This window comes from Episyrphus balteatus, chromosome 3 (genome assembly GCF_945859705.1).
Source record: "Episyrphus balteatus chromosome 3, idEpiBalt1.1, whole genome shotgun sequence".
Lineage (NCBI taxonomy): Eukaryota > Metazoa > Arthropoda > Insecta > Diptera > Syrphidae > Episyrphus > Episyrphus balteatus.
This window is the reverse complement of record NC_079136.1, coordinates 15,082,973-15,109,181: the sequence shown is the minus strand read 5'-3', so window position 1 is coordinate 15,109,181 and position 26,209 is coordinate 15,082,973. Positions and strand designations below refer to the sequence as shown.

General features: G+C 28.5%; 1 long non-coding RNA gene across 1 annotated transcript in view; it reads left to right on the top strand.

Annotated features, from left to right (window-relative positions):
- The window catches only part of LOC129915612 (uncharacterized), a 51,120-nt gene extending 26,468 nt beyond the window's left edge, over positions 1–24,652 (top strand). The window contains exon 3 of the long non-coding RNA XR_008772332.1: positions 24,498–24,652. This is a non-coding gene — a long non-coding RNA (uncharacterized LOC129915612). The remainder of the gene's footprint in view (positions 1–24,497) is intronic.
- Positions 24,653–26,209: the final 1,557 nt, after the last annotated feature.

The window sequence follows — 26,209 nt, the reverse complement described above, 5'->3', positions numbered from 1 at the left end:
TAAAATACTCATAACTTGGTCAATTGGCTCCAAGAGACCTACAATTTGAACACAATATTCTTGAGGTATAAAACAATTTAACCCCTTGTAGCCCCATGTGACATTTCTGTAACAAACCAAAAAAGATTGCATAAAAGCTCTACAAACTATTTTTTTTTTTCTTTTGAAGCTTCTAATATTATAATCTTTAAGTATTGCTTTATCGAAATAGTACTTCAAATTTCTTATAAATAGCACCAATAGTTTTTAATTGACAGTTAATGTTGAAAGTTGGGCTTTTTTTGAAAATAAGCAAATTTGTGTAAAAACTACGAAATTCAGAAAAAAAATGGTTTTTGTTAGTAAACCCCACGGGGTTTTATTTTTGGATTTTAGGAAAGTGCCTAAAAATTAATATTAGATAGTTTTTTGCTTGAATTTTTGCATTTTTATATAAAAATAAATTATTTAAACTTGTTTTTTACTCCCAAAATATCGAAATAACTAAGTAAATAATGACTTTATTGAATTTTTAAAAAATACGTTTTTTATTAAAGATAAAGGCCAATCGATTGACTTATTAATTTTTAAATTTACGACCTTGGGTTACAAAAGGTTAATGCAAATAAAAAAAAAACAAAACTGGGTTTCCCGGCAAAAAAGTATGATTCAGTTTTTTTTGTTATTCTTAGGAACTTTAATACTTATTAGAATGAAGTCTTTAGTATTTGACTAAAAACTACTAGGTCATTAACTAATGGTATAATTATGTCCATAATATTGCAAAATTTTATACAAAATCAATTAAAAAACGTAAACATTATTTTTTCAAAATTTCATCTTTAAAACTTAATTTCTCAAAAACTATTTGTTGAAACAACTTAAGTCAAAAAATTAAATAAAGAATTGTACGTGCATTTTCTGATTTTTTATATTTTTTTTCTTCCGGCTAATCCAGGAGTAAAAGGGTTAGCACTTAAGTGGCTTTTACTGTAACAAGAAAATGAAAATTTTTCCTTCCGAATAACTTTTTGGTCATTTGGTACCTATTTGATGTGGGAAATGTGCCTAAATATTTTTGGCCAGGTTTTAGACCACTGTGGGTCGTTAAAATTTTCTGCTTGTTAGTCAGTCGTATGGTACTTCACTTTATTTCTAACTGTTATTGCTGTTTTTTTGCCAATCCGTCCCTTGTGCCCCCCCCAGAAAAAAATCCTGGATCCGCCCCTGTCATTAAATATTATGAAAGTATACATATAATTTATGAAAAAATTCTTACGTTTTGAGTTTTTAAGTATATTTTCTTAAGGTCTATGTACTTTTTCATCAATCTAGAAAATAATAACTGTTGTTCTGAATCTATGCCTTAGAAAGATTTATTTGAGGATTAAATTTAAAATCTGATATTCAAAGTGGACGGTCGTTGCCGAAACAAGTTATAAAAGTTTGTGAATAAAAGACGATATTGTTTATAGTGTTAAGCATTTTAACCACGTAGACAATTTTGAAGAGTATAAGTACATTGCAAAAGTGTAAAATATTGTTGGTTCCTGTTGCCTCTTTCTCATATACTCAGATAAGTATAAAAACATATAATGTTAAAAATTGCTTTCTTTTATTTATTAAATATATTTTCTTTTTTTTTTTGTTATAGATGCATATTTTAAAATTGAAAATCGTAATTTGATATTTTTGTGAAATATGGAGGCACGTACGTAATCTTCAACTTTGGACCGGCAAAGGGGGAAAAATCAACACAAAATAAAAACCATATTAAAGGCGATTCTCAACAAATCCTGTACAATTGAAATTGTCATTGGAAACTAAAGCAAAACATGGAATTTAGTAAGTGTTGCATTTTATTTTATTTTTCTAAATATTTAAATTTTGTTTTAACTTAATATTATCAACATTTCTCATAGGTACCTAAATTCTTTATATTTTTATCTTTCCCCAACTTATTCAATTTTTTATTTTTTTTTTTTTTTTTTTTTTCATATCCAGAGTCTAATGGTGCCGATTACAATAAGGTAAGAATTAGATAATTTAACCTTCTAGCTATTTCGATTTTTTAAACCAAATACTACATATTCATTTTACTAATACAAACTTTTTTCTATCTTTCCAGATGATGCATCCATTAAAGAAGTAAAATTAAATTAATTTATAGTGAAATTTATAGTGATAGTAATCAATAGGTAAAACATTTTTATAACGTTTAAACTTAATAATTTCTTTTATTTTTAAAAACAATTTTCATTTTTTTGTTTTAGATTTTGGATTGTTTTCTTTTGAAGTTTGTTTGTTTGGAATACAATTTTTTAGGAACAAATTAAAGGCTTGGAATGGTAATGTATTATATGCATTTATATAAATAACTGCATAAATTTTAATGAAAAGTGTATTATATTTTATGAAAACAATCATATAACTTTAAGAAAAATTCATAGTTTTTATGATTTTTTTCATAAAATTTAAGCAAAATTTCATTTGAATTTTTACGAAATTTATGAAAAAAATCATAAAATTTAAGAAATAATCATAAAATGTAAGAAACTTTTCTTAAACTTTGTTCTTAAATTATAGAAGAAAAAAAAAAAGATTTAGGTAAGAAATAATTCTTAAATTGTATGAATTTTTCTTAAAATCTAAGAAACTTTTCTTAAACATGTTCAAAACTTTTCGAATTTGTTTATGAACAGAATTCTTAAAATTTAAGAACTTATTCTTAATTTTTAAGAAAGATTCATTCCCTTATGAATTTGTTCTTAAAAAGATTCTTAAATTTAATGAATTTTTACATTGGCTCATTTGCCATGAATTTTTACATTAATTTAATGTACAAATTCATTAATTTTATGTACCTTTTTGGTTCAGTGATGTGAAATAAACAAAATGGCCTTAAAATTATAAGGATTTTTCAGTGTGCATAGTACTTAAAAAAATATTTGTAGAATTGAAAATTTTCATTAATTTGGAATTTTTTTGATAACTACCATAACTACAAAAATTTTCAAAAATTTAACAACAAAAAATTTAGTTTAGCCATTCAACCAAATATTAAAACAAAATTTCAAGAAAATTTAAAAATCCTTTTCTTAAAAAAATGTGTTATTTTTTTTTTTCAAATCAAAAATGTATGTTTTTTTTAATAATTGACTAAAATCCTTTCTTAAAAAAGTTATTTTCGTTAAAATCGGTTAATTTATTTAAAAGAAAGTACAGCTCGGCAAATCGTTCATTTCAAAAGATCGAATCGTTCAAAGATTGATTTCACCAAAGATTCGGTCTTTTCTATCAATCGTTCTTTCGTTCATTTAGTCGAAACCATTTTTGTTCACTCATTTCGTTCTGACAAATGAGAGAAGAAACAAGAAAATCGCGTATAACCTGAAATATTAACATTTCAATGCAACCATATAAAACAATTTTTCGTTTAATTTTCTATGAGAGTTTTTTTTAAATCTAATTTTCTCCGCTTTTTTTTTTGAAAATATATTTTTGGAAAATTTTAATGGTAAATTTGATTTATTAGTAAGGCCCTCCGCCAAGTTCAAAACGTCGAAATAGATACATCAAAAATAAAAAGAAGTCAAGGTCAGATATTCGATAGAAATTCCCAATCGAATTCGATTCAATTCAAACTCTGAATCTGCTTATATAAACTTGTATCAGTTGTATGCATGGAATCGAAATGATGTTTGAGAATGAATGGAATGAACGAAATCCGAGTTCTGAGAGATTTTTTAGATGATCTTTGATTGTGAACGATTTGGATGAACGAAACGTTCTTTTCCACTTCGTGGTTTTGATTGTAAGCGATTTATATGAACGAAACGTACTTTTCTACTCGAACTTTCTAATTTTATGAACGAGATTAATATAAGGATTAATTTATTTGGTTTATAGTGATTGCAATCACTCAGAATTTTCGGTGAACGGGTCAAAAAGACCGAATCAATCACGATTGACACAGCTCTAAAAGAAAGTCAGAAATTAAGATAAGGTCCTATTGTAGGTACCGGTAGTAACGATTCAAAAAATTTTTTTTTTGCTTCAAAAGTGTGATCTTACATGCAACAGTTACAAAATTTTTTTGAATCAAAATCGTTACAGTTGTTTTTCGAAAAATAATTTTTTTTGTTTTGGTCATATGGCAAAAACAGTTCCTTTCTAAGGAATAACCCAAAAATTTCACCTACACCAAGTTTAAAGCAATTCATTAGTGAAAAAGTCTTCAAATACCAGTATTACACAATATTCCCGTTTAATACACTTTACACTTTAATTACTCAAAAAACGTAAGATTTCATGTAACACTGATAAATCTTACGTTTTTTGAGTAATTAAAATGTAAAATTGAATAAATAGGCCAAAATTGTAAACAATGATACAAATTTTTACTTGCGATATAGGTACTATATATCAAGTTATGCATTCGTAAAAAAAAAAAAAGTTGAGATAACATTTTTCCATGACATTACGATGGTAGACAATGCCAAAAAAGTGGGTCCCGGAAGTCCGTCTGTCAGTCTGTCAGTCTGTCAGTCTGTCAGTCTGTCAGTCTGTCAGTCTGTCAGTCTGTCAGTCTGTCAGTCTGTCAGTCTGTCAGTCTGTCAGTCTGTCAGTCTGTCAGTCTGTCAGTCTGTCAGTCTGTCAGTCTGTCAGTCTGTCAGTCTGTCAGTCTATCTGTCTGTCTGTATAAGGAGCTACAGCCTAAACGGATGGACCGATTGATGTCAAACATGGTATGCAGCGTTATTTGGCGACTCTCCAGAGGGATTTTTGGAATTAATTTTTTTGGACCAAAAATAACGGTACTTGTCATATACCGATTTAAGTAAAATTGAAATATCTCGAAAACGGCTCCAACGATTTTGTTTAAAAAATTCAAGTGTTAGTTTAAAGTTTAGGTCTATCTTCTAATGAAAAAATTTTTTTTTGAAAATCATTATTAACGGTACCTGCCATAGAACCGTTTTTTTCAAATCCGATTATCTCCAAAACTGCTTATTTGATTTCAACGAAACTTTTTGTGAAGAAGCATTTTTTATATAAGCATTTAAATATAAGCCAAAAATAAAATTTTGGAAAAAAATAATTTTTGCATTTTTAAAAAAATTTTGAAAATTTTTTTTTGAAAAATCAAATTTTCGAAAACGGTACATTTAATTCTTTTGAAATTTTGTTTTTAGATGTTGATTAGTGATTTCTACAAAATGGCATACCAATTTTATTTTTAAACTTTTTTTCCAAAAAATTATTTATAAAAAATTAGTTTTTTAAAAAACGGCTCTAACGATTTTGAAAATTTTTTTTCTAAAAATGCATGTTAATATATCAATCAAAACTGCATACTTGTTTTGGAGGGCAATTTAATTTCAGATTTTATTTTATTTTTTTTAAACAACGAATTTTATTTTTTTTTTTGGAGATAGAGATGTTATCCTTTCCTGAATGACCCTTCAGGAAATTTTATTTTTTTTCTTCTGTATTCTGTCTTATTTTCATTCCAAACAAACAATCCTTATATTTTTCCTGTGAGAGGGTCACAACATTAGAATAACATTAGAATAACATTAGAAAGGGCATAAAAACATACCTACCACCGCACCCCAACTCCTCAAACCCTATTGAATGTTCAATTCAAAATGACCAGAGAAGATAACAGGAAAGAAAAACATTCAATCATTCAATCGCAGTGATTCTCAGATTGGACTTGAGAAAACCAAATCAAACCACACCCATACCAATTTCTTAGAAAAAGAAGAGATACGTTTTGATTATGTTGTTTATTCTTGATTTATTCTAAGGAAAATATCCTGCGAAATAATTCATTCAAAGTTAATTTCTTGGAATCGAAAACATAAGGGGGTTTTTAGGGTATTTCTAAATGTAGACGAAGACGGACAACGACCGATATGATGACGCCGACCGACGCACGTATTGGACATAAGGAAGGAAGGCCATTTGGACGTTTATAGGTTTCCATTGATTGGCATATCGATGGAAGATCACAGAATCTGCATTCAATTTGTTCAACAACAATTATTGTTGTTATGGAAATTGATTGAGAGATTCTCTATAATGTTAAAAAGGGTGAGGGTTGGGAGGATATTTCTGCTATCCTGTCAGTTCTCTTAATGTGATTTGAAGCATAAATATCCTTTAAATGGCATATGTTTGTCGGCCTGATGAAGAAGAAAGAACTTCCTGAATGGTGCTGAAGGTATTTTCATAATTTTCATTGAATATTTATTATTTCGTGCCCACATCTAAACTTCATAATGAAATTTTGTTTGCTTTTCGGCATACCCAAACATGCATGCATTTTTCATTGATATCTTTACCCTTTATGGTTTTTTTTTTCGATATAAACATTTTTGAATTCTTCGTGTCGAATTTTGGGTTCTTGGGTATGAAGTTTATTTATCCCAGGAGAGTGATTCAATAAAAAATTGAATCCTTACCAAAGGATTCATTTCGGACATATTAAAGGTGATTATCTATTTGGATAAAAGCTTTATATTTTCCAACAAAAACTGGAAATAGAGTAATTTCATATAATTTTTGCTCATGTTCAATTAAAACTTCTTCTGTTGGACTTTTTTTTTAGCACCTGTTACCTATTGAAACTTTCCCTTAAAATTTACCAAAAATGACAGTTGTGAAAAAAGTCAATCTTCATTGAACACACGTTTCTGTCACGTCAAAGTGTAGAAAAAATTGTAAAAAAAAACTCTTTTTATATGTTATTGCCACTCTACACAAAAAGCCATTAAACACACCAAAGGACATCAGCACGTGCAAAATTTCCCCATTTAACAGCTATCATCTGCTACATCAGCAATAAATGATTTGAAATTGATGCTGTACAGCATCGTTAGTCTGTGATCATTTGCTGACCAAACGTGTGCACCTTTACCAGGTTGATATGATGGTCGTTATATTGGCTACTATTGAACTGTTGGGGAAAGGAGGTTGTTGTTTGTATGTTAGCTCAACCACTCGAGTGAAAAAGTGAAAGTTCATTTGGCTCAGATAAAAAAAGTAACATCAAATGATGGTCGAAATCAATAATCGATTAGCTGTGAGATGGAGAAGGAAAGGGTTGTGCACACAACAATCGGATGTTAAGGGTCAAGTAATTACTATTTTTTGTCGTTTTAAATCTTTTCAGTTACAATTTCTGAATATAAATATTAATTTAAATTTGAAGTAAAATATATATAATACAGTAAAATAAGGAGAAAAAAGGGGTAAATCTCGGAATGAATGTTAGTAGAAATTTTTTTTGCTCAATATCTTCCTTTTGCCATTCTATAACATATCTCAAAAGTCTAGAAAAATCTCATGTCCGCTTGTCGCGATTTCAAGGTCAAATCGCGAAATGGAGATTTTCAAAATTAGCAAAAATAGGCTATGGTATTATATACACATATGATACATGATTTCAAGGTATTTTTTAATGCTGATTCCAAAAAATTTAAAATCAAGACAATCTGACGTCTCTGGAAAAAGTTATACTTGTTTTTCATCTGTCAATTCATATTATTATAACAGTTGCAAACTTACTGCCGAAAAACCCTTAAAAATTATGGTAGATGAACCAAATTTTGCATGAAGATTTTAGAATCCATCATTATTAAAAATCAAAACAATCATTACAAAAAATATATATACCTACGATATAATGGTATTTTTTGATGGAGGGGCAAATTTTAGGATATGCACTAAAGAAGATTCTTGTTCATCTTTAGTAATAAGTGCAAATAGGCTATTTTTTTCATTTTAATCTTTGTTTGGATATTCTTTAACTACCCTCAAAAATCTAAAAAAATCTCATGTCCTAATTTTCTTGGTTTGAAAATAAGGTGCAGATTTTAAAAAATTGGAAAACTACACTTCAGATATTTGTGTCAAATCAACATGAATAAGGTGCATTACTTTTCAGGGATGGTCAGGTTGACTTGTTTGTGTGTTTTGTTGGAATTAGTGTTAAAAAATACCTTTAAATCATGTCGCTTATGTTGGTATACATATAAACATTTAAACTTTTCTTATTAATTTTTTAAAATCTGCACCTTATTTTCAAACCAAGAAAATTAGGGCTTGCGGACATGAGATTTTTTAGATTTTTGAGGGTAGTTAAAGAATATCCAAACAAAGATTAAAATGAAAAAATTAGCCTATTTGCACTTATTACTAAGATGAACAAGAACCTTCTTTAGTGCATATCCTAAAATTTGCCCCTCCATCAAAAAATACCATTATATCGTAGGTATATATATTTTTTGTAATGATTGTTTTGATTTTTAATAATGATGGATTCTAAAATCTTCATGCAAAATTTGGTGCATCTACCATAACTTTTAAGGGTTTTTCGGCAGTAAGTTTGCAACTGTTATAATAATATGAGTTGACAGATGAAAAACAGGTATAACTTTTTCCAGAGACGTCAGATTGTCTTGATTTTAGATTTTGGAATCAGCATTAAAAAATACCTTGAAATCATGTATCATATGTGTATATAATACCATAGCCTAATTTTGAAAATCTCCATTTCGCGATTTGACCTTGAAATCGCGACAAGCGGACATGAGATTTTTCTAGACTTTTGAGATATGTTATAGAATGGCAAAAGGAAGATATTGAGCAAAAAAAATTTCTACTAACATTCATTCCGATGTTAAACCCTTATTTAACTGGATTAATAGGTAATAAGTGTAAAGCGAGAAATACAAAAATGGCTCTATGCGGACTAATTTCGATGGGGGTTTATCACATCACCGATTCTTAGTGAATTAATTTTAAATGAACCGACATCAAACGTTTAACTTTAAATATGTATGTGAGTAAAATTCACGCAAAATTTACTGTAGGAGTAATAAGCTGCTTATTAGGTTTAACAAATATTTAGAAAAAAACAAGTTTTTCTGCGAAAAAAAGGGATTTTTACATAACTTCTTGTTTTGTAGGAAAATAAAAATTATTTTTGGAAAAATTTGGTATACATACATTATGTACTTTTATGAAAGTGGACTAAGTCTTAGTCACTCCTAAAAAAAAACAATCAAATGTAGCATAAAAATAATATAATTATTATTTAAAGGGTAAAGTTAATGTGAAAGGGAAATTGCAATTAAATTGTTATAAGAATATTATTAGGAAAGTTTTTCTTTAAAAAATGCAAAAAGTGACTTAGTCCACTTTCATAATCATAGGCACATGACATACATACCTATGAAAATTGGGTATTTAGGTACTACAAGGTAGATTAAAATAAGCTTGAATTCAATGAAGAGTACAAATTTGTATACATCATTTAATCTGTAAAAAAAAATTTTTTGGAGAAAGTTTTTATTTAGACTTTTGACCTTAGTTACCATCGAAAACTGTCAAATTTTCCAAAAACAGTTTCTTGGATATTTATATAGGTAGGTAATAATATTTATTTTTTTTTTTCGGACAAACAGGGTCCTTTTTTTGGAGTTTTCATTTTCAAGTTTTGATAAACAAAACTGTGATAGTTAATAGATTGTAGCAGAAATGTGCTTAATATAGTGGTTGTAACCTTTTAAAAAACTTGGGTCATTTTTGGAGATATTTCGAGAATAAATTCTTTGGTCGAGACTCTCAAAAATACTGATGATTTAGAATAATTTTTGTCGTTTTTAGCAGTTTTAAATTAAAAGGAAATCACTTACGGCACAGAAATTCAGTACTCCTATTTTTCTAGGCCAAACCGGGTTATGTGTAAAATTAAAAAAATTAAAAAAAAAAACTGCAGCATAGATAATTTACAATTAAACTGAAAATACAGTAGACGTCAAGTATAACGAATGATATAATGTTCGAGTTCATTCACTTTATCAAGAGCGTTCGCTCTACCTATTAATCGACTTTTCATTTAAAAAGTCGAACAACTGATTTCAAAATTAATTTATGTAGCATATTTTAACATATTTTGTACTGTTAATATTTAACTTAAAGATCCTGCCATTATTGCATTCAGATTTCAAAAATATTTGAAGAAAACAAATCAATTTACGTAATTGTGTCACTTCATCAAGTTGAGATTTCAATTGTGTAGCTTTTTCTCGAAATTAAACAGGTCAATATTTCTAAGTACCCATCGCGAAATATAAGATAAGGAAGTGGCAACTTCTACGTGCTTATACGATCTCCAGTAAAATTAATACTCATATATTTATCTTCACCTTTGGAACTAAGTTCGAAAGGGTTGCAATGAGTTTGTTCTTCTAAATTGGTAACAATATTGTTCTAAACTTTAAATTCTGCGATTTAAGTATGAAACTGAAAAGAAAAAAGTCATTTTTGAAACTTAAACAATAAACATGGATACTTAAGAATGGAAACGAAAACATATTTAATGTGAATTTATTTATGAGTTCTTTAGGTATATCAGATAGCAAATTTTGACCATCGTTCTTTATTAAGAGATGTCAATGTGATTTTAAAGAGCGTTCGAATCGAATATCGAAAATTCACTATATCGGATAGTTGTTACTCGTTATACAGGAAGTCTACTTACTGTATTAGAAAAAGAAAATAATCATTCAAATAGAATGAATGATAATAATAAATAACTAAGTGAAAAAACTACGGAATACAAAAAAAATCAAATGAAAAAAGGTATTCGAATGAAATGACTAAAGAATAAAAAAAGTTATGCCAATAAAACTAAAAATAAACTATCGAAAGAATAAATATCTAAAATAAATTCGAATAGGTAATTCGATATCCTAACAACATACCAAAAAATTTGTTAAGTGTAATTTTATCCGACATACCAAAATCGTTGTCTAAGGTGACTTTCCTTGGCCTAAATTCATCATACACTTTGAGTTTAAAAATATTAGCACCAAAGAAGGAGTCTGATGATTGTTATTCTTTCAAAACCCTCTTACTCAATATATCTCTTACCTACTTTTAACAATTTCTTGCTTGAAAATTCAAAAACTAAGTGAACATAAGGTTTATAAAATCATAACTATTCTTATATTAATATTTATATGAAAAGTCCTTCACTTTAATACTTTCCCAAAGGAAATTACCCACTTTTCATCTCTAAATCTACAAAAAAAGAATACAAATTGTACTTGTCGACGAATTGAAAATTAAAATTAATGACTTCAAATATTTCGCATATGTAAACTTTTACATATGCTTAAAGAAAGGTAGTATCCCAAAAGGATATCTAAAATAAATGGCATTCAAAATAGTTGTGCCAAACCGCAAAGATACACATTCAACACCTAGAAATTTATGTGAAAGTAAGAGCTTTTGGTTAACCGATTTCACAATAAATCTTGAGAAAAATGAATCAAATACTCCAAAATGAAATGAAATGTGTGCGAGAGCACATAGTAAAAGGAAAAGTCATCATTTATCATCCAGAATGAGCTACGAGTTCAAATTCGGGACACCTCTTCTTACACCTTGCCTTTATACAAATACTCTTACGTGTTGTGTTGGTTGATTCCGTATGTCGTTGTCGGTTTGGTTTATTGGGTTTCCCTGGAATTTTCTTTTAAATAACGTTCATCCTTGCCGAGAGATGAAAATTTTATTTGACATGAAATGGGCGAGTTTTTGTCATTCAATTGGTTCTAGGTAAATTTATCTAGATTTTTGGTTGGAAAGTCATTTCCTTGAAGAACTTTTTACAGAAAAAGTTTGATTTGTGATAAATAATGATTAATCATTACTTTTGTTTAGGAAATTTAGTTAAAGGTTTACAAAGCTTTAAAGGTATTTAAATCCATTAACTAATTTTTGAAGAAAAATCGAAACATTTTCCACCTCCTTTTTCTTTCTGAATTAAAATATTCCAAAGCTAACAGCTGCTGATATCAAAAAATAAAATTACCTTTTGCCACACAGACCGTAGTATAAACCTTTAATATCTGAAAATTATTTCCATCGAATTTCACGGCGAACATCTCGTTTTAATAGTCCAACTACTTCCTTTTCCCATTCCTCCAATCTAATCCTTTTCTGCATCAATTGCTTTCGCAGCCAAAACGAGGTGTTGCCGACTTTGAAAATGGCCGAAAAACATCAGACAGCGGTTATTAGTCGTTAGGTGAAATGATTTTCGTATCAATTTGCAATTTGCCCGAAACAACGTCGGGCCAAATATAATTTTTTTTTCTTCATTTATTGTTGGTATTTTTTTTTGTATAATAGTGCTTTAGGGAACCAAACAACTGCCAGGTTTTCCTGATTTCAATTTAGAGAAAACAAAAGGGGTTGTGTTTTTTTTTTCTTGCGTCCGCTATTAGGTAAAGAGAGTATAGACAAGTGGCTACCAAAAAAAGATTGGGGTTGGTATAATTTAGAAGTTTTCTTAAACGCCCATTTCTAATTCTTTCTTAATTGAGATTTTTGTTTTTTTCCTGGTTTTATAGCATATTTGCATTTGATGGAAATTATTTGCAAAGAAAGAAGTTTTTTTTTTTTCATTGGGGGATACCTAACTTTAAATAAATCAAGGAATATTTAGTGAACACACGTTTGTATAACTTTTTTTCGTCCTTTTTATCCAGAAACATGTTAAGAATCCACTTGAGCATTTTTATTGACTACCTAAAACTTATGCGGAAGTTTCTTTATTTTTTTTTCCTGTTTCTTTCGGGGGAGAAAATTTGTCTGGTTGAGTAAGAACACGTTTATTGTGATACGCTAGAGTAAATATCCATGTCCAGGTCCATATTCTTTAAGGATGTGATGCTTCGTGTACTATATAGTCTATACCTAGGTAGCTACGTGAACTTCCTTGCTTTTTAGTTTACCTTTCAAGAGTTAGAAAAGACAAAAAAAAAAAAATGGAGAGGAATGCGATACGAAATCCTAATGGACCAAGAATTTACCGGCATCAGCTCTATATGTATATCGGAAATAAAGAGCAAAAGAATGAAGAGGTATGATGCATAAAAGGATAATGCCGTAAACACGATACATACACTAAATTCACATCATGTGTTAGTTTTCACAAGGATTTTGTTCTTTTACTTTATTTTATTGCAAAGGTATTTTGTTTTGTTTTATTTATTTTTTCTTTCTTGTTTCCTTATCTCAAGGTGAAGATGGAATTTATCCTTGAGAACTTATAGTGTTCGTATTAAAATGAAACAAAATAGAAAAATTTAAGATTTAAAGTTAATATGCTAAAATAATGGGCCATATTCACAGACACGGTCTAAGTCGCTTCTGAAAAAAACAAATAATATTGGATAAAACTCAGTCTAAGATAAACTGGGGTCTAGAACTGACTATAAATTTTCCCCAATGAAAAAGGAGATTAAAGACGACAGACAAGTAGTCTCATGTTCTCAATAATGACGAAAATCTGTTTATTACCGAATTCGAAAAGCCCTGGACCACACAATACAGTGGCCTTAAAAGACTAAAGAAGAAAATATGAGGAGAATGAGCAACTTTAATAGTACGGGAGCCCAGGAAGGGATTTCGCGCGTTACTCGAGCGCGTCAGAAAATCATATGGGGAGGAAGCTTGTACTCAGTAATGTACTCCTACCAAATATAAAAGCTTGATACAGTGGTCTGCGTTGTGGGCAGCCCGTCAGATTAGTAAAAAAAAATCGATCCTCGGAAATACTCGAGCGCGTCAGATTAAGAAATGGTAGGCTAAGTACATCTAGAAAAGTGTATATTTCAATAATCTGACAATTTGAGCGTGGCATAAGAAAATGGGAGAGGCACAAAGTTGTAAAAAAAAAAAACGTCACCTCGAAATACTCGAGCGCGATTAACTTTTTTTTTTTATTCTGAAGGGAATTTTATCAGGAACACGAAAAACATATAATCTGACGGTTTTCATGGGGCAATATAGCCAAAATTATCGATAAAGCATGAACGTACAGTCAAAAAAATAGAATTTTTTGGTTCGTGTTGCTGAGTTTTTAACGTTTTTGTCGAAATATCTTAATTTTTTTTGTCTTATTTACTTACACTTATTATGTGGATACGGATTGACTCAAAAAATCTAAAGAATTCATTAAATTGGATAAAAAATAACGTGTCAAAGGGAATAAGCCCCAAAAGACGTTTTATATGGAATTTACTATCGGAGAATATCCAGTCCGGTCCAACACTCAAATTTTTGTATCGAGGTAAAACGTGACATTCTTAACTTTATAGCAAAAGCCCCATCTTTAATAAATATAGAAGCTCTGATCGTCTGGTCATTACGTAATGTTCTTAGATTTGGGGTATTTTTTCTTTCGTTAAAGACCAGACGAGCAAAACTTATGACTTTAGGTACGTTTACTTTTTAATAATATAATATCATACGAAAGAAAGATTATCAAGTAAGTATCATAACCATTTTTGCTTACAGAAACACGAGATGACGACAAAGTTGAACAAGTGGAAACCAACCTGGAAGACGAATCCAGTTATTATGAATATTAAATTACACTGGTCAACAAGGTGTTTGTTACAGACACCAAGATATACTTTTCTATAGGTTTTTTGGGTGCTGAGCTCGAATCCAAAGTCAGAACAATTCTACCACATCACGTTTTTGAGATAATCCCGTTAGAAAATCGAAAATGCCGCTTTTTTACCAGTTTTCGAGATTATTTCTTAGCTTTTGGTTATTTGTTTTAAATAAATTTGTACCGGTTTCTAATAGAACTAAATCTTGTCTTTCTAAATCCGTTTAAATCTTTTAAAAATCTCTTATCTTCTTTGAGAAATCTGAAATTGAAATCAACGTGTTTGGTATATCTCATATTTATTTGCTTTTAATAGTAAATCCCGAAATGTTCTTTGCCAATTGCTTTCAAATTTTGACACAACGTTTCATTTACATTCCAGTAAGTTCTTATCTTGTTTTTAACAAGAAAAAAAATTATATTTTTCTCACTAGTAATTATTTAGTATAAGTATCTGACACGGTCACGCTTTGATGTATCTCACTGCGATTCACCACCTTCGCAAATATAAAAACTTGCAAGATTCTAAATGGAACGTTGTGTCAAAATTTGAAAGCGATTGGCAAAGAACTTTTCGAGATTCGCTATTAAAAGTAAATAAACATGAGATATACCAAACACGTTGATTTCAATTTCAGATTTCTCAAAGAAGATAAGAGATTTCTAAAAGATTTAAACGGATTTAGAAAGACAACATTTAGTTCTATTAGAAACCGTTACAAATTTATTTAAAACAAATAACCAAAAGCTAAGAAATAATCTCGATAACTGGTAAAAAAACGGCATTTTCGATTTTTTAACGGGATTATCTCAAAAACGTGATGTGATAGAATTTTTTTGACTTCGGATTTGAGCTCAGCACACCAAAATCCTATAGAAAAGTATACCTTGGTTTCTGTAACAAAAAAAAAGTTTAATTTTGTTGACCAGTGTTATTATTGATTGACCTTTGTATATAATATGTATATAATGTAAATTTTGTATTACATCCAGTAGGTAATAACCAGAAGAAACGAAAAATATTGTTTTATTCAAAAACTGTCTAATTTTTTTTTAAATTGTCAGATTAGCAATACACCTTAACATAATTGTCAGATTATCATTTAGGGTGACTCCAACATCGAGCTGAACCTACAGTAGAAAATCTGACGCGCTTGAGTAACTTAAGTTAACAATATTTTTTTACATTTTCAAAAATGATTTATAAGTGTAGGCCACGTCCAAATCGTCAGTTATTCAAATTGAACACTATTAGGAGTTCACTGAACGTACCCTCTCAAAATCTGACACGCTCGAATAACTTTTTTTTTTTATTTTTTCTGCCGCTTTTTGTAGCCACCCACCACTGTCTTATCGTCAGATTAATATTTATCGGTTATCACAAAGTCAATGCGAGTACCTATACCCTATTAATATCTGACGCGCTCGAGTATTTCAATGTGGCAGTTTTTTTTACATTTTCTTAACGTGTTTATAAGCTTTTATCCTCACTTAAATGGAAAACTTCCATATACTTTTTTTCGTTTTAGAACCTAATCTTCGCAATCCAATAGGTCCCCATGGCGCTCGAGTAACTGCAAATTTAGCATCTCGGGCTCCCCTACTATAATGGCCAGTATTTTGGCTAAATGTCAGGATTTTACTAAAGACTGGCCGTTAGGTAAGTGGCTGCAGGAGCCGTATCTATAGGTATTTCGATTTTTTTTAAAGAATATTTTCAAAAAACCGATTTTTTTTTTATCTTATGATCTGAAAAATCGATTGCTAGACACTTTTAGAATATACTCACCAAATATGACCTCTTTATATTAATGAAAAGGTCCTCCACTTTTCCATTTTTTACATCAATCTTCTACTTAAAAAATCTTTTTTTATGCAATGTTTTTTCCTCTTTTAAGGAGTAACATTCTTATATGAGTACTGTACTGTACCAAAATATTTTGTAAAAAACTTCGTTTTCACTTGCAAGTTGCAATTTAATTACTCGATTTTTCGAAATATTCGAATCTTAAGTATATGAATTTTGTTTGGCATTGTCTGGAAGCCTTTATATTGATTTATATTCTTTTTTCTTACTTAAATATTCGGTCAGCAAAAAATCCGGTTGCTCTACATTTAGGTGATATTAGAAAAAAAAAGGTTACGCATACACCACAGTGACCAATATGATTAAAGGGCTATAGTTTATCTTTATAGCATGGACATTTAAATTTGGTTATTTTTAATTTTGTATATGAGTTTCTCGGTGCTTTACGCAAGGCTATTGCATTGGATTGATCTTTGTCATGAGAGAAAAGATGAGTGAAAAGTATTTTTTCTTTTATTTCAATGAGTCGCATTTATTTTGTTCGAACTATTGAAAATCAGTTCTTTCGCAGTGCACAGTGTAAGGTTTACTCTGTATATCTGCAATGCTTCAAGTATTTAAAACCAATTTTAAATAATTGAATATTTTCATTCATAAATACACTCAAGTGCCCTTAATAAAAATAGTTTATTGTTCTTACGGAGTTTAGCCACTCTAGGTGTTCGAAAAAGAACGTTTTTTTAATTATTTAATCAAAAGAAAAAAAAAATAACATAAAAAGTTTTTTTTTTATAAATATTGTTTTTATGAACATTTTTGTATTTTAACTTTAATAGATACTTGTTTTTTTACTACCAACATTTTTCAGTTCGAAAAAAACCAAAATATTTTTTGTAGCCCTTAGATTAGCCTAACCCCTTAAATCTACATTAAGTTTCCACGTTGAAAAGTGTTTTTTCCTAAAACTACCATAATTTTTTGAACTTTGAGATTACATTACGCTTTAATACTCGTATGTTCGATTTTACAAAAATACAGGCAAGAAAACGATTAAAAATCAAAACTAAAGCAGAAAAGGTAATGTAAATATATAAGATTTCTTCTTCCGGTTAAATGTTCTTTTAAAATTACTTCGTGTATTCCTATCTCCGTTTCATAAAACCTTGAAGTATTAAGATGTACATAAATAACTTTGTAATACATACCTATCTTATACATGACGTTATTACATTATGTACACGGTATATTTTAGTACTTTATGTAAATACATACTAAATACTCAATGATTGGCTAAAAGAAATCATTTCATATAAATTTCCAAGTATATACAAATTTATACACATAAAAAGGTGTTGGTACCTACCTGTTTCAGCACCTGAAAAGGTGGAGTCTTCTTCTACCTTTACAAAATTTTATTCGACAGTATACCTACACATAATGTATACCTACCCTTCCTGGGGTATGGGGAAACTAGGTGAATAAAAAAAAAGTTTATGCGCACAGCGCATAACGGAAACAGGTACCTACATAAAATCTTTCACTCAACCTTAATAGCAGGAAAAAAAATATATGAAAAAGTGTATCCTAGCAAGAAAAGAAACTTTTCTGAAGCTTTTTCTTGCTGATAGAAGCAAAAATTTAGAGTTTAAACTTCTTAATTTTCTTTGCTGTAATGTCGTAAATAATGATGATTAAAACATTGGAATTTTATGATATTAATTTTTTTTATTTCTTTGAAATGTTATAAGGCTAAATGTATTCGAAATTATAAGTATGTACCTTTTATCTAAGTTCTCTATGAAGAAAAATTGTACTTAAAAATTTAATTTTTGCGAATTCTTTTTGAAATTTAATTTAAATATTGTGTTTTAGATTTCAAGTCTCAAAAAATTTGGAAAATTTGCAGCTTCAAACATTCAATGAACTAGGTAGTTTAGAGATAAAAATTGTCCGTTAATGTCTAAAACAATAATAGTATTAGGCATTAACAGATATGTTTTGAAAAACTATTTCTACCATATTATTCTCACGCAAGTAAAAGTTGTTTTAAAAAAAATAAATACTTCCTTATTCCGTGTGCTTTCTTTTTAAATAAAGTTTTAAAATTCAGACAAATTAGAAGTGTAAGATTTGTGTAATTGAAAATAATTCTAATTTGATAAGATTTGATAAAATGCTCAATTTTGTATGAACAATCATGTTTTTAAAGATTTCTTCGTCCGCTGTCCCTTTTTCCCGTTTTGTATTTTTGATCGTTGATATCTCATAACAAATAAACAATAATCATAAAAAATTATCAAATAGATAATAATAGATCGGTATTTCTTCGGGCTTCGATTTTTTTTTTTTTCAAAGTATGTTCCTACATTTAATTTGAATAGTATCTTTTACTTCAAGGATATATTTTTTTTTTCAATAGGTATCTAATATATTGTAGGATATAGGTACTTTATAGAAATTGTAAATTTGATAGAAAAGTTGTAAAATTTTTTTGCGACTTGCAAGTCGCACAAAAATATATATTTCTTTTGAATTACCATAAATATCCTTATCTTATATTTCGATTGAACTGATTTTTATTTTAAAAAAACAGATTCTTTTGAAAAGTGAATTTTAAAATTCAAGTGTTGATAAATTCTTTTAAAAAAGCACATACAATTTAAAGAATGTTAACTGTTTACCTTGCAATTTAACTTATGAAGAGAAATGATACTCCAAACAAAGTTCTTTTGATTCAATATGTTTTGAAAAAACATATTTGCTAAATATTTTCTGTTTTTTTTTCGTATAGGTAATTTCAATTTTGTAAAATCAAGTTATGTACTAAAGTTCTGTTCTATTCTGATCTGGTCAACACTCCACAAGTTTCAATGTTATAAAATTTATTTCTCAAAATTAAAACAAAATAAGCTCCAAAATTTTTAAAATTTTATTTTATTTATTCTATAATTACAGTTACACGAATGAAATATAAATTTATATTATTTTATTGCTTTTATTTTATAAGATTTCTCTATGATTTGTTTTATTTTTTTAGGAAATGCACACAGTTCTTTTTTTCTTTATAATAAATCACTTTTTTTAAGTTAAGCCTTAATAGGTCAATGCTAAAACATTGAAAATAAAAAGAAAAACAATTAAAAATAAACAAATTAAATTCGTACTTATTTTTTATTTATTTTAAATTTGCTTTGATAAATTAAAAATTATAAAAACAAACACTGTTCTACCAAAGTTGAGAAATATCACTTAAAAGCAATTTAATTTTTGATTGAACACTTTCCAAAATAAACAAAAACATTATCAAAAAATTGTCTGAGTGCAAATACAAATAATAATTATAATTTTGAGCATCAACAAAAAATTCAATTCGGATGCAAAATAAATTTCTTTATTTTTTTCTATGCCTCTTTGTTTTGACTTTATACAAGAGTTCCGCTTATTTATTTAATGGTACTTTGAAAACATACGAAATTCTACTAACGTGAATACAAAAAATACTAGCGAAAAAGCTACTTGGAGCTAGTATCTGAGAACTCATTTGTTTATTTTTCAAAAATTTCAATTTTTCTCTTCTCTCAGTGTTTTGAGTAGGTATTTTCTATGTACTTGAATACAAAAAAAATATACTCAGAAATAGTGTATTTTGGGGGGAAAGGAAAATTTTTCTTTTAGAATGAGCAAGTGGATGTCGATGGAGAAAAGCTTTATACTCGGTGACAAGAGTGTTTGTATAGAATTTTCCCCATTTCGTGTTTTCTGTTAAAAACATATTCACAACATCTCTCTGACTGTAATCATTTGAAGGGGATATTTTGGTTTCTGTGTGTGTTTTATCCCCAAAATGAACTCCACTGCTCAAATACTCAAGTGTTGGTAGGATTCTGACTTCACTCTATTTTTCATCTCACTCAGTGTTTTCTTTACAAGAGATTTCTTTTGGGAGTTTAGGAGCAGTAATGTGTTGTCTTGTTGTTTTCTTTGTTTAATTTGGTATCTTTTTTAAAACGTCCACAGGTTTCTTTCGATAAAAAATATGTTTACAAATTTTATTTTACCAAAAATAAAATAATGTAGGCAATACCATTCTAAATTAAATACAAAAATAAAAATAATAAAAACGTAAAATTATCAAAAAATTAAGCTGAAGCTTAGGTAAGCTTACTGAACTATTTAAAATTTTTTTGAGTAATCTCAAATTTAATTTTATAGTTTCAGTACCATTTTTTAAGGATTCCAATGACTATAAGTTTAAATTTTAGTTTTCAAAAAAAAAAAAAAATTATAAATAATAATTTAATTATTAATTTAAACAGTAAACTGTCAGTCTGTTTTTCGTTTAATAATAATTCATATTTTAGTGGAGATTCAATCATTTAAACACGGAAAAAGTAATGAAAAAATAAAAAATGGTTAATGGTTATGAAAACAGACGGAAGATTAAAACAAAAAAATTAAAAAAACTACGAAATAAAATAAATAAATAAAAATGAACGTTTTTTGCACTATATTATGGTACATTATAAAGAACCTATTTCATGTATATATACTTGGAAACAACAAAACTTATTTCAACAAAAACTTTGTATACCTACCAACATTTTTCAAATTTTCACCAAAAAAAAAAAACACCTTTTTGGATTTTTTTATTTTTAAAATATCGGTGATTTTTTTTTTCAGAAATCTAATTATGTCGATTAATAATTTCTTAAGAATGAGTGTGGAAAATATTAAAAATAAAATACATGACTGGGTCGCACGAACTTGCTCTTAGAGTTAAAGTTGCTTAAATTTTTAAGACTTTTTATATAGAAATTTGGAAAAAAAAATAAAATAAAATCTGAAATCAAATTGCCCTCCAAAACAAGTATGCAGTTTTAATTGATATATTAAGATGCATTTAAAAAAAAAATTTCAAAATCGTTGGAGCCGTTTTTTAAAAAACTAATTTTTTATAAATAATTTTTTGGAAAAAAAGTTTTAAAATAGAATTGGTACGCCATTTTGTACAAATCACTAAAATCAGCATCTTAAAACAAAATTTGAAAAAAATTCAATGTCCCGTTTTCAAAATATTTTTAAAAATCCAAAAATTATTTTTTTGAAAATTTTATTTTTGGTTTATATTTAAATTATAGAAATGCTTCTTTACAAAAAGTTTCGTTGAAATCGGATAAGCAGCTTCTGAGATAATCAGTTTAAAAAAAAACAGTTCTATGGCAGGTACCGTTAAATGATTTTCAAAAAAAAAAATGTTTTCATTAGAAGATACACCTTAGCTTAAAACTAACATTTGAATTTTTTAAACAAAATCGTTGGAGCTATTTTTAAAATATATCTATTGTACTAAAATCGGTACCTATATGACAAGTACCGTTATTTTTGGTCCAAAAAAAAATAATTCCAAAAACCCCTCTGGGGTTACATACGCTACATACCAAGTTTGACATTAATGGGTCCATCCGTTCAGGCTGTAGCTCCTTATACAGACAGACAGACAGACAGACTGACAGACAGACGGACAGACAGACAGACGGACTTCCGGGACCCACTTTTTGGCATTGTCTACCATCGTAATGTCATGGAAAAATATTATCTCAACTTTTTTTTTTTGTACGAATGCATAACTTGATATATGTATAGTACCTACATATATCGCAAGTAAAAAAAATGCAGCTAAAATAAATTCAAATTTTATATTAATACGAAAAACAGTGAAGTAAGAAAATTAAAAGATTTCAATGTCAAAGTTAAAGTTAAAAAAAATTCAAAAAAACATATTTTATCGATGAACCCCGGCTGCATCCACGAAAAAGTGACTGCCATTTTCGTGCACACCTAAGATTCCTAGCAGGGTGGTATAGATTGCAGTTCAAAATTAAATAAAAAATTATTAGATATGTTGCTATATAGCTTATTTGAAAGGTTATAACCTTAAGGTGAATACTGGTGTCGAATTACGGCATACGATTACCATCATACATTTTCGTTTTGATGACTTTTGCTGTCTCTATTTAATCATAAGAAAAAGATAGAAACATATAGCGTCAGTACTTTAGCGAAGGTAGACGGTGATTCGACCCCAGATAATTTTTTTTTTTTTAAATCAATCATGAAATAGAGTTAATTAGGGTAAAAGGAGATGGTAAACAAATTATTTTCTAAACAGTAGACTGTAGAGAATTGAACTATTTTTAATCAATAGATTGAAAAATAATGGTAAAGCTAATGAAAAAATTCTATATTTTAAATCTAAGTTATGAAAATAGTTCATAACTTATAATTAAAACGAGTGTTACACGTAATATCTTTTTACTTAGCACACTTAAAAACTTCATTTAACTTTATTTCGCATGCTGACAATATAACCATCCATTTGAGATATCACACATAACTGTACATCCACTACAGGCTGCACAATCTTAATTTCAATAAATCCGCCGAGTATTTACATATAATAAAAAATTTTGAGGATCATCAGTTCAAATAGGATTACTTTAGACTTGGTGGTGGAGATTAAAATTTCTTGCAGTTTAAAACGCCCAACGCTGAGCTCAGTACCTGCGATAATACTTTTCCAACGTCCTATGTACTTTTCTTATTAAGTATTTCGTCCCAATTTAGTGTTCAAACTTTCAAAATACCGTGGTCATAATGGTTAGATATTGGAATATGAATAGCAGTTGTGAGTTTATTGATTTTTAGAAAAAAATTCTTACATACCCATTGGGTGTACCTACATCCGGCTTCATTTTTACTTGCGATATAGGTACTATAGGGCAAGTTTAGGATTCGTAAAAAAAATCGAACTCGAGATAACAATTTTACATGACATTACGATGATGGAGAATGCCAAAAAAGTGGGTCCGGCAATTCTGTCTGTCTGTCCGTCTGTCTCTATCTGGAGCTGCAGCCTAAACGAGTGAAGTGATTTTCTTCAAACTTGGTAGTTAGCAGTTTTTGGTGATTCCCTAGAGGGGAAATTGAAATTTTTTTTTATGACCAAAACTAACGGTACCTGCCATATAACGGAAATAGAAAAGTTAATTTTTTTCAAAAACGGCTCTAACGATTTTGATTAAAATTTTTGTGTGTAATACTACACATAAGGGCCAACTTTTTAAGTAAAAAAAATATTTTTTGTACCGTTATTAACGGTACCTGTCATAGAACGGTTTTTTTCGTTTCTGAATATCTCGTACAAAATTAACCCGATTTAAATGAAAATTTTTATAAAAAGTGTGTAAGTAAAGATAATATTAAAATTTTAGAAAATTTTCAAAAAACGCATTTTTGGTTTTTTAAAAAATATTTCAAAATTTTTTTTTGAAAAATCAATTTTTTGAAAACGGATCAATGAAAAATTTTGAAATTTAGTTTTTATGTGTAAATTAATTATTTCTTCAAAATGGCATACCAACTTTTTTTTTTGAAAAATGTTAAAAAAATTTTATATATAAAAAATTATTTTTTTAAAAAACGGCTCCTACAATTTTCAAAATTTTTTTTCTAAAAATACCTTTTTATACGAGAAATAAAATGGCATATTTGTTTTTTTTTTAAGATATTTTAAAACGGGGTTGTATTAATTATAAAAACAGATTTAATTTTTGTATACTTACTTATGAAATTTCTTCAAAATATCGAATTTTAAATTTCTTGAATAAAAAGCTTTAACATTATAGTTACTTTAAGCATAAGAGCAAGTACGTGCGACCCCAGTCGTGCAATTTATTTATAGAAGCCCATAGGAAGCAAAAAATATAAAATATCAAAAGCCTACTTCAAATATTTCTCTTCTCCATTATAAACCCGAGGTTCGCCAAGTTTTTTTTTTTTCATCTATGCCAATTGAATTCTTTTTAATTTGAGACAATAACCACTTAAGATTAACCCATGGTCATGTCGGTCGTCCAGGCGTCCACCCCTATGGCGAAGCTGTGTGTATATTCTACCTTGATGCTTATTATTCTTAAAATGCCCTAAGCCTCTATATTACCTCTTGAAATTGCGCAAGGAATTATGTATTATTATCCATAAAAAAAAAATATAATCCAACAAGGGAGGTCATTTTCAATAAAGCCGAGAGGCGACCGACGACGACCGACTTTGACATGAAAAAACTTTCTTCTCCAAAGGCAATTCGCAGGATTACAAGCACCTTCCTCCTTATAATCGCGCAGGTTATTGCGTTAATGTACATTATTAAACTTTTTTTCTTTCCAGCCAGCAGCAGCAGACTTCGGGTGCGGGTCTAATGAAAACATTGTGTTCCACAAAAAAAGATGTCATCCAACAATAACAACAACAAACAACTAAAAAAAAAAAAATCTAATAATAAAAAAATAAAAGTTTATGGTTTCGTCACGCCAGGGGATGAATTAATGTTTTCCATATACTTTTTCTTTATGTTAATCCCGTACTGGTTTTAGCCAACTTGACTATGGTCCTTTTTGTATATACAATAGGTAGGTTGGTATAGAAAAAAGTAATAGTTGGAATTTTAGCTTTAACTTTAGGAATTCATTAAAAATATTTGTTGGCCATTTGTTTATAGAAAAACTGAGAGGAATCATCTCTATCCCAGCAGTAGATATGGTGGAAAAAAAGAAGAAAAACATTCATGTTGATGAATTTTGTACAACTCTGGTTGTTTTTACTTGGCCTTTCCGCTGGACACAGTAATGGAAAACATTTCCTGTATTTCGGACACTTGCATCCGGATAACGGACAGACGCAGTTTTATATTATAATTATGACCCAGAGCAGGATTTCAGTTGAGGCACGCGCCTCCATGAGTTTCCTGAAAGCATTTCCTATGTTTTTATCTGAATATACCAATCATCATGGGGAGGTTGACCCTATGGAGAATGTTTGTACTTTTTTTTTTTTCTTTTGTGGACCATGAAAAATTGCATCATGTTTTTTTTGGACTAAAACCTGTTATTGTTTAAACTTGTTTGCAAGATGTTGAATTAATGTGCTTATCATAAAAAGGTGCAATCTGCAGGCCTAACTTGCTCTTAGAGTTAAATTTACTATAATTTTTTAGACTTTTTATATAAAAATTTGATAAACGTAGGTTTATAAAAAAAAAAAAAAAAAAAAACAAAATAAAACAAAAAACATAAAATTCGTTTTTCAATTGATTTGTTATATTCAAATTTATTTTAAGAAAAAAAAATTCAAAATCGTTAGAGCCGTTTTTTTTTAAACTTATTAGGTATTTATAAATAATTTTTTGAAAAAAAAAAAATTAAAATAAATTTGGTATGCCATTTTGTAGCAACTTTGAAGCAACACTTAAAACCAATATTTCAAAAAATTAAGGTTTTCAAAATTTTAATTTTTCAAAAAAAAATTTGAAAATTTTAAAAAATCAAAAAGTTGTTCTTTTTAAATTTTTTTTTGATTTATATTAAGGCTATATAAATGCTTTTACGTTAAAAAATTAATTAAAATTGAACCAGTTATTTGGGAGATAGTAAGAAATTTAAAAACGGTTCTATGGCAGGCATAGCTGTATTTAGAGGGGGGGTTACAGGGTTTAACCCCCCCCCCCCCGAAATTTTTCTTAGAAAATCATATGATGAGAATTTGAACAAATACAACCCTAACCCTAAAACATACTTGTGCATTTATGTGACGAACTTGATGGATTGCTTTTATATTTTAGTGATAAATCGAAAATATTCAATTTTGTCGCGGTTAAGTTTCAAAAAACTTTGAACAAAATAAAATACCTATATGAAAAAAGTATTTTTTTTAAGAAGTATCTACCTACTGATTTATATGAAATTTTCAACCCTCTTATAAGTGGGAACCATAAGTCGTACACAAAAATGGATAATTATAAATTGATTGTCTCTTTATACAATTTGTTTTTGCTAAAAGAGCTCACTTTTGAAATAATAGGACACAAACACAAAAACTAAGCA